The following is a 12,150-nucleotide window of genomic DNA, read 5'->3' as shown; positions in this document are numbered from 1 at the left end:
TACTATATTATGTTTCAGGGATACAACAGAGTGACCAGACATGTATATACCTTACAAAGTGATCACTCCAATAAGTCTAGTAGCCATCTGACACCACACAGAATTATTACAATATCATTGACTACATTTCCTATGCTGTACTTTACATCTCTGTGACTATTTTTACAACTGGCAATTTGTACTTCTTAATTCCTTTCACCTTTTTTACCCAGCCTCCCACCCAACCCATCAGGCAACCATCAATTTGTTCTTTGTAACTGTGAGTTTGTTTCTGTTTTGCTTATTCATCTTTTTCATTAAAATTTATGTTTTTAGCAGAGCGCAAACAAAAATCCCTCGACCCCGCTGATTACGAGTACACCCAAGAGGAGTCACCATGATACATCATCTGTGAATGTGGGTGGCCATATTTGTAGCCCCAAGATATTTTACACCAAAGTTAATCAAATGAAGCTGAAATGGCTGTGGGCAGTGCGTAAAGCTAAATTTGATCTTCAATAATCACAGGAATCAGAACCTGCCTTTGTTTCCAAATAAAGATGATCTGCCAAAGAAGTGTCCATTTTTGGAGTGGTTTTATTGCCATAATAATCCTTTAAATCAAAGAAGCCATGACTGGGTATTGAATTCTAAAGAGTGCACTTTTCATTATGAAATATTATGGTAAGCAGCCTCCATCCAACATAGCTGCAGTTAGAGTGCAGTGAACCACGAGGAGGGGAGATCCATGCAGGGTGCATCAGTGTAGACTCGTTTGCCAGGAATGCAGTCTCCCGTCTGCACAGCTGTTGAAGGAAAGGTTCCAGTGTTCCCTGTGAGAGAACCTGTCGGGTGTTCATTTGAACAGGGAACACCTCGTTTGTGTTTTCAAAGACCACTCCCTTTCTAAGCTGAGCACCTTCAGGCATGTGTCAGTAGGAGGTGTTGGGACAGATTAAAAAAAAAAAAAGTAGCACAAGCTTCCAACCCAGAAAATTGGCAAGATTTTGGAAAATAGCAAGGCAGGAAAAATTCCAAAGACATTGTCATTCTGTAAGATAAATGTTAGAAAGTGAAGTTTGGAGAGTTATTATGGGTGGGGCAGGTGGGTGAGAAAGGGATTGCTTTAAAAGGTAAAACCCACAGGAAAGATGGCCTTCTGCTACCTTAACATGAGAAAGTTAATTATTTTCATTTTTGTCACCAATGTACAAAAAATATTACATACATATCCTGACACTTATAAAGTTCCTTCATGCAGAATAAATACATGGAAAAAAGCTGTGTCCACAGAATTTTATAGTGAGTTAAAGCTTTGTGGAGACAAATGCAGAATGGAGTAGGTACCTGTCTCCTAATGTTTCAATCCAGTCATTCAATATTTAACGTATACACTGGGCACTGCTGTGTGCCAGGTGCCTGGAGCACATACAACAAGGCAGGCTTCAAGACATACATGTGCATATGTGCGTCAGTGCTGTGTGTCAGTGTGTGCTCTCTGTGGGGGCTGTGTGGGTAAGAGGGATGACTGAGGGAGGGACTACAGCAGAGGTCAACTCTTGGCCTTGGTCAGAGTTGAGAGAGGCTTGGGTCCTGATGCCCAGGCACAGATCCATTGTTGTCTCTCAGTATGGCTTTGCCATCAGATTCTTGGAGTAGCTACTTACATCTGCCTCACCTCCAGGAACAGGAAATCAGCCAAGCTAAGTGTTAATGACAAGAAAAGAAAAATATGTGGTAATACTTAGGAGACTGTTTAACAGCTTGTCTGTGGCCTCTAATAGGCCTGTTCTTATCTGATCATTAAAAAATGCCCTCAGATACAAGTCCCATCACTTTCCTGTGACTTAATGGTTTTAAGAACCAAAGTTGGCCCAACCCTTATCACTCTCAACAAAACAAGACCCTTTCAAGCACCTCTCATCCCCAGTGGCGTCCCTGTTTCCCCCGTGTACACAGGGCCACCCCAGTCCCTAATACAGCCAGGCCCTGCCTCAGAAACAGTCCTGCCCCAATTTGGGCTTAGCAACTGTTGCCAGGGTCAGAGGAAACCAGGCTTTCTGCCCTCCATGGGAAAATCTGCCCATCACAGGTCTGAAGACTTAACGAAGACGGGGCTGTGAAGAAGCTCACAGTTCCAGGGTTTCCTGTGTGAGTGTGCAGATATTGTTTGCTTTATTCTTTGTTCCTTCCTGATTAATACAGCTCGTCATCCACCATGTTATGAAAGTGTAACAGGCATTGAAATTGGCCCAGGAGAGCTCCACCAACAGTCCCTCCAAGGGTGCCTGTGGACAGGGTGTTCTCTGAGAAGGCCTCTCACCGTCGCAGTTGTGCCTCTTGCTAAGTTGCTACCTCAGACCTCGCTGCCCTTCAAGACTTAAAAGAGAGGCCCCTGATTACATTGTTACTAGGGGTGTGTGTGTGTGTATATATATATATATTTTTTGCTTCAATTGAGGACCCACTGGGGTTCCCCGCTCTGCATGATTGATTGATTGATTGATTGATTTACCAAATCTGAGGAACAAAATGGCACCTATTGTGTTCTGAGCACTGTGGTGGGCTCTGAGGTTGTAACTCTGAGCCAGGCAGACACCCCTGTCCTGATGGTCTCTACAGAAAAAAAAATATATAATTTTGATAAGTTATGCTAGGAATGAAAGGAAAAAGTATGGGGCTGCTGTTTGTTTTGATTTTGAAGCAATTCTATAATGTGGAAGCCTTTCCCAAAATGCATGGTCTTTTATATGAAGCTTGTATGTCGTAGTAAAAGCATTTCCATCAAATCTTCTTGAGTTATTTTCTCAGAGTTCTGCTCCAGAGGCCTGGGTGACACCAGGCTGAGAACCAGGGGCTTTCCTGCAGCCTTGCCACTGACTCAGCAAACCTTTGAGCTAGTTGGGCTGAACCTGGCTTTGCCCCAGATATAGAATGGAGGTGTGGTCATCCTTATTAGTGCAAAGTGCAAGATTATTCAGGGAAAATCAGTTTATTTTTACCTGACAAGCTTCCTTTTCCCAGCTCTTTTCCTGGAACGTTGTTCTGACATATTTGGGGTCTGTTTTGGTTCCAAGAACAGAATCTCTAGACCTTGTGGCCACTAGAATTCCTTGAGACTTCCCGCAAACACGCCTTTGGTACTCTTCCAGACTTTTGATTTCTTTCTGAACCTTTCTAAGGACTACAAGGGAGATTTTCTAACGTTTAGTTAACAACAGATACCAATAAAACAACAAACAGAAGTCGGAATTTCTCAATCCTTGCCAACCAGCAACGGTCGCCATGCAGCTGGGAGGGTGCCTGACAAGTGTGGGAGACAGATTTGAATAGACAACGAGGTGAGCAAAAGGAGAGAGCGGGTGCATGTGCTGGCATTGGTCTCATATACGCCAAGGACACGTCATAGCACCACCCTGGAGAAACACACACCCTTCTGGAGTTCGATCAACAGCTTAATTGTTTAACACTATCAGTCTACATGTTCTCAAATTTACCTGACTCTTATGGATGCACAAACCACAAATACATGTGTGTGTATGTAGGCAGGTATGCATACATTAAACACAACATGAAGTGTTTTATGTATGTCTACATATTTACAGAATTTTATATTTTAATGCTCTTTATACTGAGTTTTTTGAGTTGATATGGAGATGCGTTGGCTTCCCCTGGAGCACTTGGCACTTTGGGTCTGATATAAATGCAGCCCATCCCAGTGTGGCGTGACCATAACATAACAGAGCTTTGGGTTGTCCACGCGTAAAGGAGCAGGATAGTGAGAAACAGACTTCTTTCCAAAGTGCCTTCTCAGAGGCATCCACGAGACTCTAGGCATCTAAGGGTTTTCGAAGCATTGGGCCTCATCAGTCACTCCTTGATCATTAACAAAAGGACTTGTCACCTGGAGAACTGGTTGCTGTGTGTTTATTGTTAGGAGTTCAGGACAAACAGGTTTCAGCAATGCACAGACGTTTTTGGCAAACAGAAAACATAAACAGTTTCCTTATGAGCTGGTTTGGGAGGGAGCAGCTTCCCCAGACCCCAGCTATCTTGCATTCACATTCTTTGTCTGCCTACCAGCCACTGCCTCTGTGGTGGGTTTTGCTGGGTAAACTCAAATCCCACTATTAGTCTTCTCCTCCTGGCTGCTGACAGAGCTCCAGGTACAGAGTTACCTGCCTGCTCCCAGTGTGTTCTCACAGCCCTCGTTGGGGAGAATCTTGCCTCCCTTTCTCATTTTACACATGTTGCAAAGTGTGGGTTAGAGATACTGGCTGGGGTATTACTCTTTTTTCTTCCCAGCTTCTCCACAGAGAATAGAAGCCACCCTCTTCCTCTTTATCTGTATCCCCTGACCCCAAGCGTGGAGTATTACAGGATTCAAAACACAGGAATCAGAGCAATCAGCTCATCCGAGTGCTCTAGATGTAGGTGAAGAAACAAGAGAGAGCATTAGGACTTGGGACTGTGGGTAATGGTGGCCAATCCACTACCACGTTCTGGGAAGCAGGGTGGGGCCCTGTGGTCTAGTGCTGCCTATTTCCACTGGCAGCTGTTAATCTCATGACTCCCTGAGAAGGCTGTTCTGGTCCCCCCTTGTGCATATAAACCTGGATGCAGCTGCAACCTTAACTTTATTAATTTTCTTATTATCTTGGGGTGGGACTTATCTTTCCTGCTCCCTGTAGCAAGAATACATTGTCTGAGAGCTTACTATGTTCCAGGCATTTTCTATGTATGTAAGTGTGTGTATATGTGTGTATAATCTCATTGAAACCTTATGATAACTGTGACTAATAGGTATAGCTATGAATATTAATTGAGGAAACTGAGTTTCAGATGTTAAGCAATATGCCCAACCCACATAGCTAGTGGCAGAGGTGAGTTTGAACCTGCCAAGCCCCGAAGTCCCTGTCCTTCCTAATGAGCCATGCTGCCCCCCTCCCTACAGGTTCATAGAACCAAAGGCGGAAGGGCTGTCTTCAGAAGCCAGAGTATCAGTGAGCTATATTCTGAACTCTTGAATACTTTTCTTAGAGCCTTCTCAAGAGATATGGAGCTTACCAGTGCACCTTGTGGATGCCCCTTTTCTTCCAAAATAAACACATACTCTCGAAGAGTCAAACCCTTAATGCTCCTCCCTATATTATTTGCCTTGCCTCTTTTACGGCTTTGCTCAATTCCATTTATCCCCCCATCTGCAGCCCCTTGAGCTCCTACCTAGAGCCCACGTTCTCCAAGTCTGCTCCCCTCAGCTAGTGGCCATCCTTCAGAGTTGTCCTTCCTTCCTTCCTCTTCCTCACCTCAGCCAACACATGCATTCTCTCTGTGCTGTTAGGGGGAAAGTATTCCATTCCTGTGCCATTTACCTTCTGACAAGGTAGCCTATCACCCTAAAAGGATGAATCACCAACCATAGCATTCTCTGTCTTCTACCTAAATGTCCAACCTCATCATAAGAATGATAAAGGATACTATTGAGGAAAAAAATACCCATTTTCTCACTAATCTTAACAAAAAGATTTCCAATTGTCCTTTTTCACCTTTTATCATATATCTATGTCACTTTTATTTTTTATAATTATAGGTTCAATGTTGTATTTTTTCTCACAAAATTTTCCCATACTAGACATCATCTATTGTCTGAGGAAAAGTTGACTGAGGTAGCAAATGTATCATCCCACACGACTGCCTTTACATGAGTCATCTACGGGAGAATATGTGGGCACCCCTTTCCTAAACAGTAAAGTCTTCCTCTTTGACACCCCTTTTTTAGGTGTCTTCAGTGATCCTAATCCTAACACAAAAACCAGGCATCAAATTTGAAACATTACAATTATTATCCTCTCTTACACATTAATGATTTTTAGGATTTTCAAAGGAGATCAGAAAGAAACATTCGTTGAACACGTTGCACCAGGCACCCTGGTGGGCTTGCTGTAGTAAGTTGTTGTATTTCAGTCACACAACAGCCTGTGGGGAAGATGCTGCTACCCTCACTTAGAGATGAGGGAACCAAGGCTCAAACTATGACACTCCCTGCCCAGCTGACACGTGACAGGAAAGTTTTCAGAGTTGGATCCACCTGCCTGCCAAGCTCTTTTCAACTTGCCACCTGTCTTTCTCTCACCTTAGGAAACACTTCACTGAATAAGAGTTAGTCTGTGTGATTTCCAAGGCATACCAGAGCAAATATGACAAAGAAAAAGAAAGGGAGAAGCTTTTACGGGCAGTGACACTTGTGTATATTACAGACACACAGAGAATGTGAAACAAATGTAAATGTATTCAAGAATTATGAGAGGTGGTTGTAGTTGTACATGTTAACAGGAGACCTATTACGCATAATTGATTTCACTAATATTTTAGCATCTGACCTGTTTCTCTTAATTGAATTGAAATGACTTATGCAACACATTTGTTTTACTGACTTTGGAAAAGTATAATCACCTTCACCTACACTTTTAATTTTAAATAGATTTTTTTAAAATAAATAATTCCTGAACAGTGGTCTTACAGATAAATAAAACGCAATTAGAACTTTCTTCCCTAGGAAATGCCTAGAAAATTGTGATTACTTTGTTTAAAAAAAATAAAGAAAGGGCATTTTGCACAATGATCAGTTAGGTCACCCTGAACAAAAATAAAATATGTCCATTAAACTCTTCCCAAGAATCACAGATCGAGTCACTCGGGAGTCACTACTCTGCCCTGTTTAACTTAGTCAAAATTAGTCATTCCAAAGCCCTTAAAATATAAACCAATTTCACATTTGCAGAAAAAAACTTTACCACCGGGAACAGGGTAAATCAGAGAGGCAGAGAGAGAGATTCTTCTGGGAGCAGAAGCATCTCGAATCTCTGCTTCTCAGGACAAATGGCCTGCCCTGCCAGGCTGCAGAGAATGCCAGTCTGCTGGGCTTGCCAGTGCCTGGGCCGGCAACAGACCAAGGATGAGAATTCAAGAACATACCAAGAGATTGTTCACTAAAGCAGGTAAAAAAAATCATAGCTCAAACCTCAGGCTTCCACCGGGCGCACATCCACCAGTTTCTGCCTGGGGTTAGTTGAGGCTTGGAGAAACATGCCAAAATTAGGGGAGGTTCATTTTTGTTTTTCAACTTGGCACATCTTGTCTTGAAAAAGAAACAGAATTAGTATACCAGCTTTAATGGATTATAAGATGATTGGGCATTGGGCGAGAGCAGAGAGGGGGGAAAAGGCAAGAAAAAAGAAAAAATATTTTTGAGAACTTGCAAGAAAAAGGTCTTGCTGGCCAACCGTGGCCCTCACTTGACATCTGTTGTATGTTAGTTTCAAATGTGCCTGTTCGTGAATAAACGATCTCAGAACTTCAGCGATAGCATCCAAAGGAAAATTACAAAATGAGCTTGAGCTTGAGGAAACATTTTTCTGGGTTCCTTCTCCCTGTGCCCAACAGGGAAAGAGCTGATAGAAGTCCTGCCTAGTCTAACTTGAGGCCGCCCATTGGCTGGTAGACTAGGATGAAACATCAGCACCTTTAATGTGGGGTTGAAAAACGGAATGCCAGGAAGTTAAAAGGACTTAGGGGAAAATGTCCTTTGGCCTTCCGCTGCGTGACAGGATTCTGAAGTGGCAGCTAGTGAGCAGAGTAGACTCAGTTAGTCCAGTCAGAGGAAAAAAGCAGCAAAACCAGAGGACCAACATCAGTAATATCTTTGAGTACAGTGATGAAAGAGTGAGGATGGCTCTGCCAGAAAGGCGGGTCTCTTCATCAGGTTCCCAAAAGCGGTTTGTGTCTCTGGCCAGCTGTCAGGGGAAACCAGCCCTACCCACTGGCTGGTATTTCTTGAGCACCTACTAGGTGCTCAGATTATGATAGACTCTTCATGCAAAGAAGACTCCATCCTTCCTTATTTTTGCCAAACATAAGATTGTTTGAGTTGGAGCCCAATGGTGATTTTGTTTTCTACCAGGACAAGGAAAGTAACGTGTGGAATGAGATAATGAAAAATAGATACATATTTTCATTTGGATAGGAATCTAGGAGCATGCAAACACGGAAGGTTCTGAGGAGGGCTAACACTGATGTGAACTGAATACCTTCCTCCTTCCACATGTGCCCCATTCTCACGCTGATTCAGTGCTGGTCACCTGTGGGGAGGTTGGGGGCGGGGGATGGAATGAACACCAAAAATGGGAGACCAAAGAAATCAGAACAAGGCTCCAGCCACTCCTCTCAGGAACCTCTCTTGGAGATCTTTTGAGTCTAAGAGACTGAACCCATTCAAGAGCACAGAATTTTCCATTCCTCACTGCCCATGTAATAATACCCAGCCCGGCAGGGTGAAAATAGTCAACTAGGAAGAGAAATTTTCTTTCCCTCTGTATGCAAACCCCTTTGGACTTGCGCCTACTAAGAAATACCTTCTTCCTCCCTTTTGTCCAAAATTAGCTTAAAGAATAGCACGAGAAAGACCACTGGCCCATAAACTTTAGATGACATGACTTCTTAACCTTGCTACAAATACACACATTACTTTTGGTCATTTGATGATTTTTATGCCTTACATGAACCAAAACACTCTCAACCCGAAGGTATTATGGACAATTATCTGCATGAAAACAGAATAACTTTTAAAAGTCTATATATTTTACCTCCCTAATGCCATTTATTCTCATTGTACTTGAGTGAAATCGAAAGGCTTTTTTCAGGTGATTGCCCTGGATTGGACACAGTCTTGAAGGGCCTCTCCAATCCCTTAATTGTCTCTTTCTCTCTGACCTGGGCACTATTGCTCAGTTGTGCTGCTTCTGTCATTGCCTACTTAGTCGTAGCAATGAGAAATGAGCCTTCAAAGTGATAACCCATCATAGTTTTTTTATTCTGCTGGTCTCATAAAAAAAAAAAAAACTACCAGACAGTTATTTCATCTCACTTATTGTCGACCAGCCCCACATTTTTTGCCTCCTTACCGTGATTTTCTTTGTGCTGTGGTTTCCAGCCACGGCCTGGTTCCTGCTGAATTAAACTGCAGCCCAGACAAAACCAAAGAGCACATCTCTCCCAAAGTTCACTCAGAAGGTCGCCCCTGGTGAGATGGACATTGCAGATGTGCTAGAAAGATTAGAGGCTGCTTTGATAAAGCCTGCGTCTGTTCTTTGCTCCTGGTCCTCAGAGTGGAAGAGCGGATGGCTTTTTATTGCCTTGCATTATTTAAGAGTTTTCATGAGCAGCTCCCATCAAAATTTCCTACTGATTCTGGATCGTGTGTGTGCACGCTCATGCACATGCGTGTGTGTGCGTGTGTGCGTTAAGCAGCACTGTCGAATGATTGAGATCTTCAAAGGGACCTTGCCAGGTGAGCTCTTTGTAGGGCTCCCATTCCATTAGGTTGTTCTTCCTTAAGGTCTCTTAGTGGCCCTGTGTTCTATTTGATGGCAAATTCTGTTCATTCCAGATTATATGAAATCCCTTTAGCGGCTTCAAACAGCTCTCTCACCCTGCAGTTTTAGTATTTGGGTGCTGATCACATCAGTCCCTGGACTTTTGTTATTTCCCACCCTTTGATGGTTTTCCTCCGTCCCTCTGTTTTCGTGGGCTTCCACTTTCATCTCCGTCGTCTGTTCTGCGATGGCGTTATCTATTCATTTGAGAGAGTCCGGCCATTCAGCCCATGAAGAAAAGGCCATTCCCTCACTTCTCTGGCCCAGCTGCCCCAGCAGGGAGTCCGTGTTTTGTGCCTTTCATCACACAACTGTGGAGGCCCCTCTTTGGGCAACCACTTTGGTGATGGGATAGGATTAGCATGTCGTGATTTCATTTTCATCAACCTCTTCTGTGTGTTCGCATTTCCCAGTTGCGATGCAGCGGTTTCTGTCATGGCAGGGATTTTTATAGATGGCTTCATCTCTGAGCATTGCCAGTAAAGAAAGGTAGGCTACCTCATTTCCATCTGACAGACTGTCCACAGATACATATTTATCGTGTCTTCCTACAGCGTGGCCAAGCGGTCAGAACACTGAATAGGAACGAGACCTGGAGGACTGTGTTCCTGGGTCTGTCAGGATCTCTGCCGGAGACCTGACATGTCATGCCCTCCCTAAGGCTACCACATTGTTGTGCCCTCTAAAATCCTCTCCGTAATTATTGCATGGTATTTGGCCCAAATAAATATTTTGTGTTTTATTTCAAAGGCCCTAGTACCAAATAACATAAGTTTTTAAAGATAATTCAACCTATTAATGATTCTTTTTCTAAACTAATTCAGTATTTTATACCAAGCAAAGGGTGATAACAGCAAAGTTCTGAGGGACAGAGACACCAAATGAACATCCCTCACATATGGAAGGAGATGGATTTTGGAATTAATCATAGGGACCACTCCATTATGCTATTGGAAAACATGTGATACAGCCTGCCTGGATCGCCCCCATCTAAATGGATAAAATATTAAAATTTATTTTCAAAATAAGCTAATGAAAAAGCAAGCCATAAAAAAAAGACATAACTTCAAAATATATTCTTAACTCCTGAGGCCGGTGTCACAGCCGGTGAACCAGGCCCTTAAAAACACTGAGTATCTCATCACACTGAAGAGACTGGAAACTGTGAAACCACTCTCAGCCGACCGGGCTTGGGTTTTGCTTCGCATCATACATGCTAGTTTTGTGTAGCTTATTATGAGGTCCAATTAATGAACAATTACTTGGTGATTTATTGGTGGCATATTTTTGAAGAACCGTGTAAATTATCAGTTTTGGCAGGAATAAAGAGATAAACTAAACATGTATGAACCAAAAGGAAGACATACTTAGTGACCAAAATCTTCTGAAGAAGTCGCCAGACAGCCTCATGTTTAACTTTCAAAAACCATCCTATGGAAAACTTTCCTTATACTTGCCAATTCCTCAGAATATAAATTCTTAAAGAATGGGAAAGCAGTTGTTAATATCTAGCACATGGCAACATTTTTCCAGCACTAGACTGAGAGTCAGAAGCCCGGCTGATGGTGTATCTCTACCATTAGCTGTGTGATGCAGGCTAAGCTGGCAGACCTCTCTGAGCTTCCTTTACCCCATCTGTGAGTGGCGGTAAGCATCCCTGCCTGCCTGTTGTCATTCCTGGTGTTGGTGCTGATTTGTAGCCCTCAAACAGCACTCGCCTTAGCAATAACAACAACAATGGAATAGTAATGAAGAAGATAATGATAAATTTAATAGCAATTTAGAGGTGGCCGTGGTCATTTTAATACAAAAAGCACTATTCTGGAGCCCAGACAGTGTGTGGAGTGAAAGCAAGAGAAACCTGAGAGTGTGGCCCAGGACATGGACAGCCGTGCCCCCCCCCCCCCCCCCCTTTCTCCATCTAGCCTGGAGCAGAGAGAATCAGTCTCGGGAGCGTCGGCTCCTGCGCTGTGGCATCTGCACAATGTGGATCAAGCCTGGCAGGTATAGAGGCAGCAGTTTCCATGACTCCGATAAATTAACTAGTGTTCACGGATGTTTTGCAGCTGCCCTGGAAACAGGTTAGCAGTTCTGAGAAAGAATTGTTACAGCCATGAAGAAGGCGTCGGTATCATGTATGTGCATGTATAAAGCATACTTTAAAAAACCAATCACTTCGCCTGCATTGAATGAGAACAGTGCCAACATGTACCTACGTTCTTCTTTCTTTTTTTCCTATTAAACTTACTTTCATTGCTAACCTTTCCTTTTCCAGAATTGCAGCAGGTTAAACATTATTATATAAATAGCAATTTCTGTTGTATAAATAGCAAGTGTCTTAATATAATGGTATGTATTTAAACCTCAGCCCTGAACACTTGTCATTGAAGCAGTAGCTTTAAAAAGAGAGAGGTGTGTTTGAACAGTTTTTATTTTATTGATATTTGGTTCATATTGGGATTGAAATACCAGTGTATAAAGCAGGTACTCTCCTACTATGGAAAGCTCCTTAGTTGTCCACAGGCTTCAGAGCATTGCTTACTGAAACTGGACTAAGACTCTCATTGTAAGGTCTTCATTAGTTAGGGTTATCACTTCATGCATATGTCCTGATTTATATACCCACTCACAGATACTATGAGAAAATGAGATATCCTATGTAAGTCAGCTTTCTGCAGTATATCTCCCTAAGTGCTTAAACCACTTCTCTGTATAAGGGGGAGAGGGAGGCTTTCCAAGT

At 42.9% G+C, this 12,150-nt stretch overlaps 1 protein-coding gene across 1 annotated transcript in view; it reads left to right on the top strand.

Annotated features, from left to right (window-relative positions):
• RORA (RAR related orphan receptor A) overlaps positions 1 to 12,150 on the top strand; it is a 701,886-nt gene that overhangs the window by 582,201 nt on the left and 107,535 nt on the right. The gene's annotated exons all lie outside the window — the stretch shown is intronic.

The sequence above is a fragment of the Phyllostomus discolor genome, chromosome 1 (assembly GCF_004126475.2).
Source record: "Phyllostomus discolor isolate MPI-MPIP mPhyDis1 chromosome 1, mPhyDis1.pri.v3, whole genome shotgun sequence".
Taxonomy (NCBI): domain Eukaryota; kingdom Metazoa; phylum Chordata; class Mammalia; order Chiroptera; family Phyllostomidae; genus Phyllostomus; species Phyllostomus discolor.
This window is presented reverse-complemented; position numbering and strand designations above follow the sequence as displayed.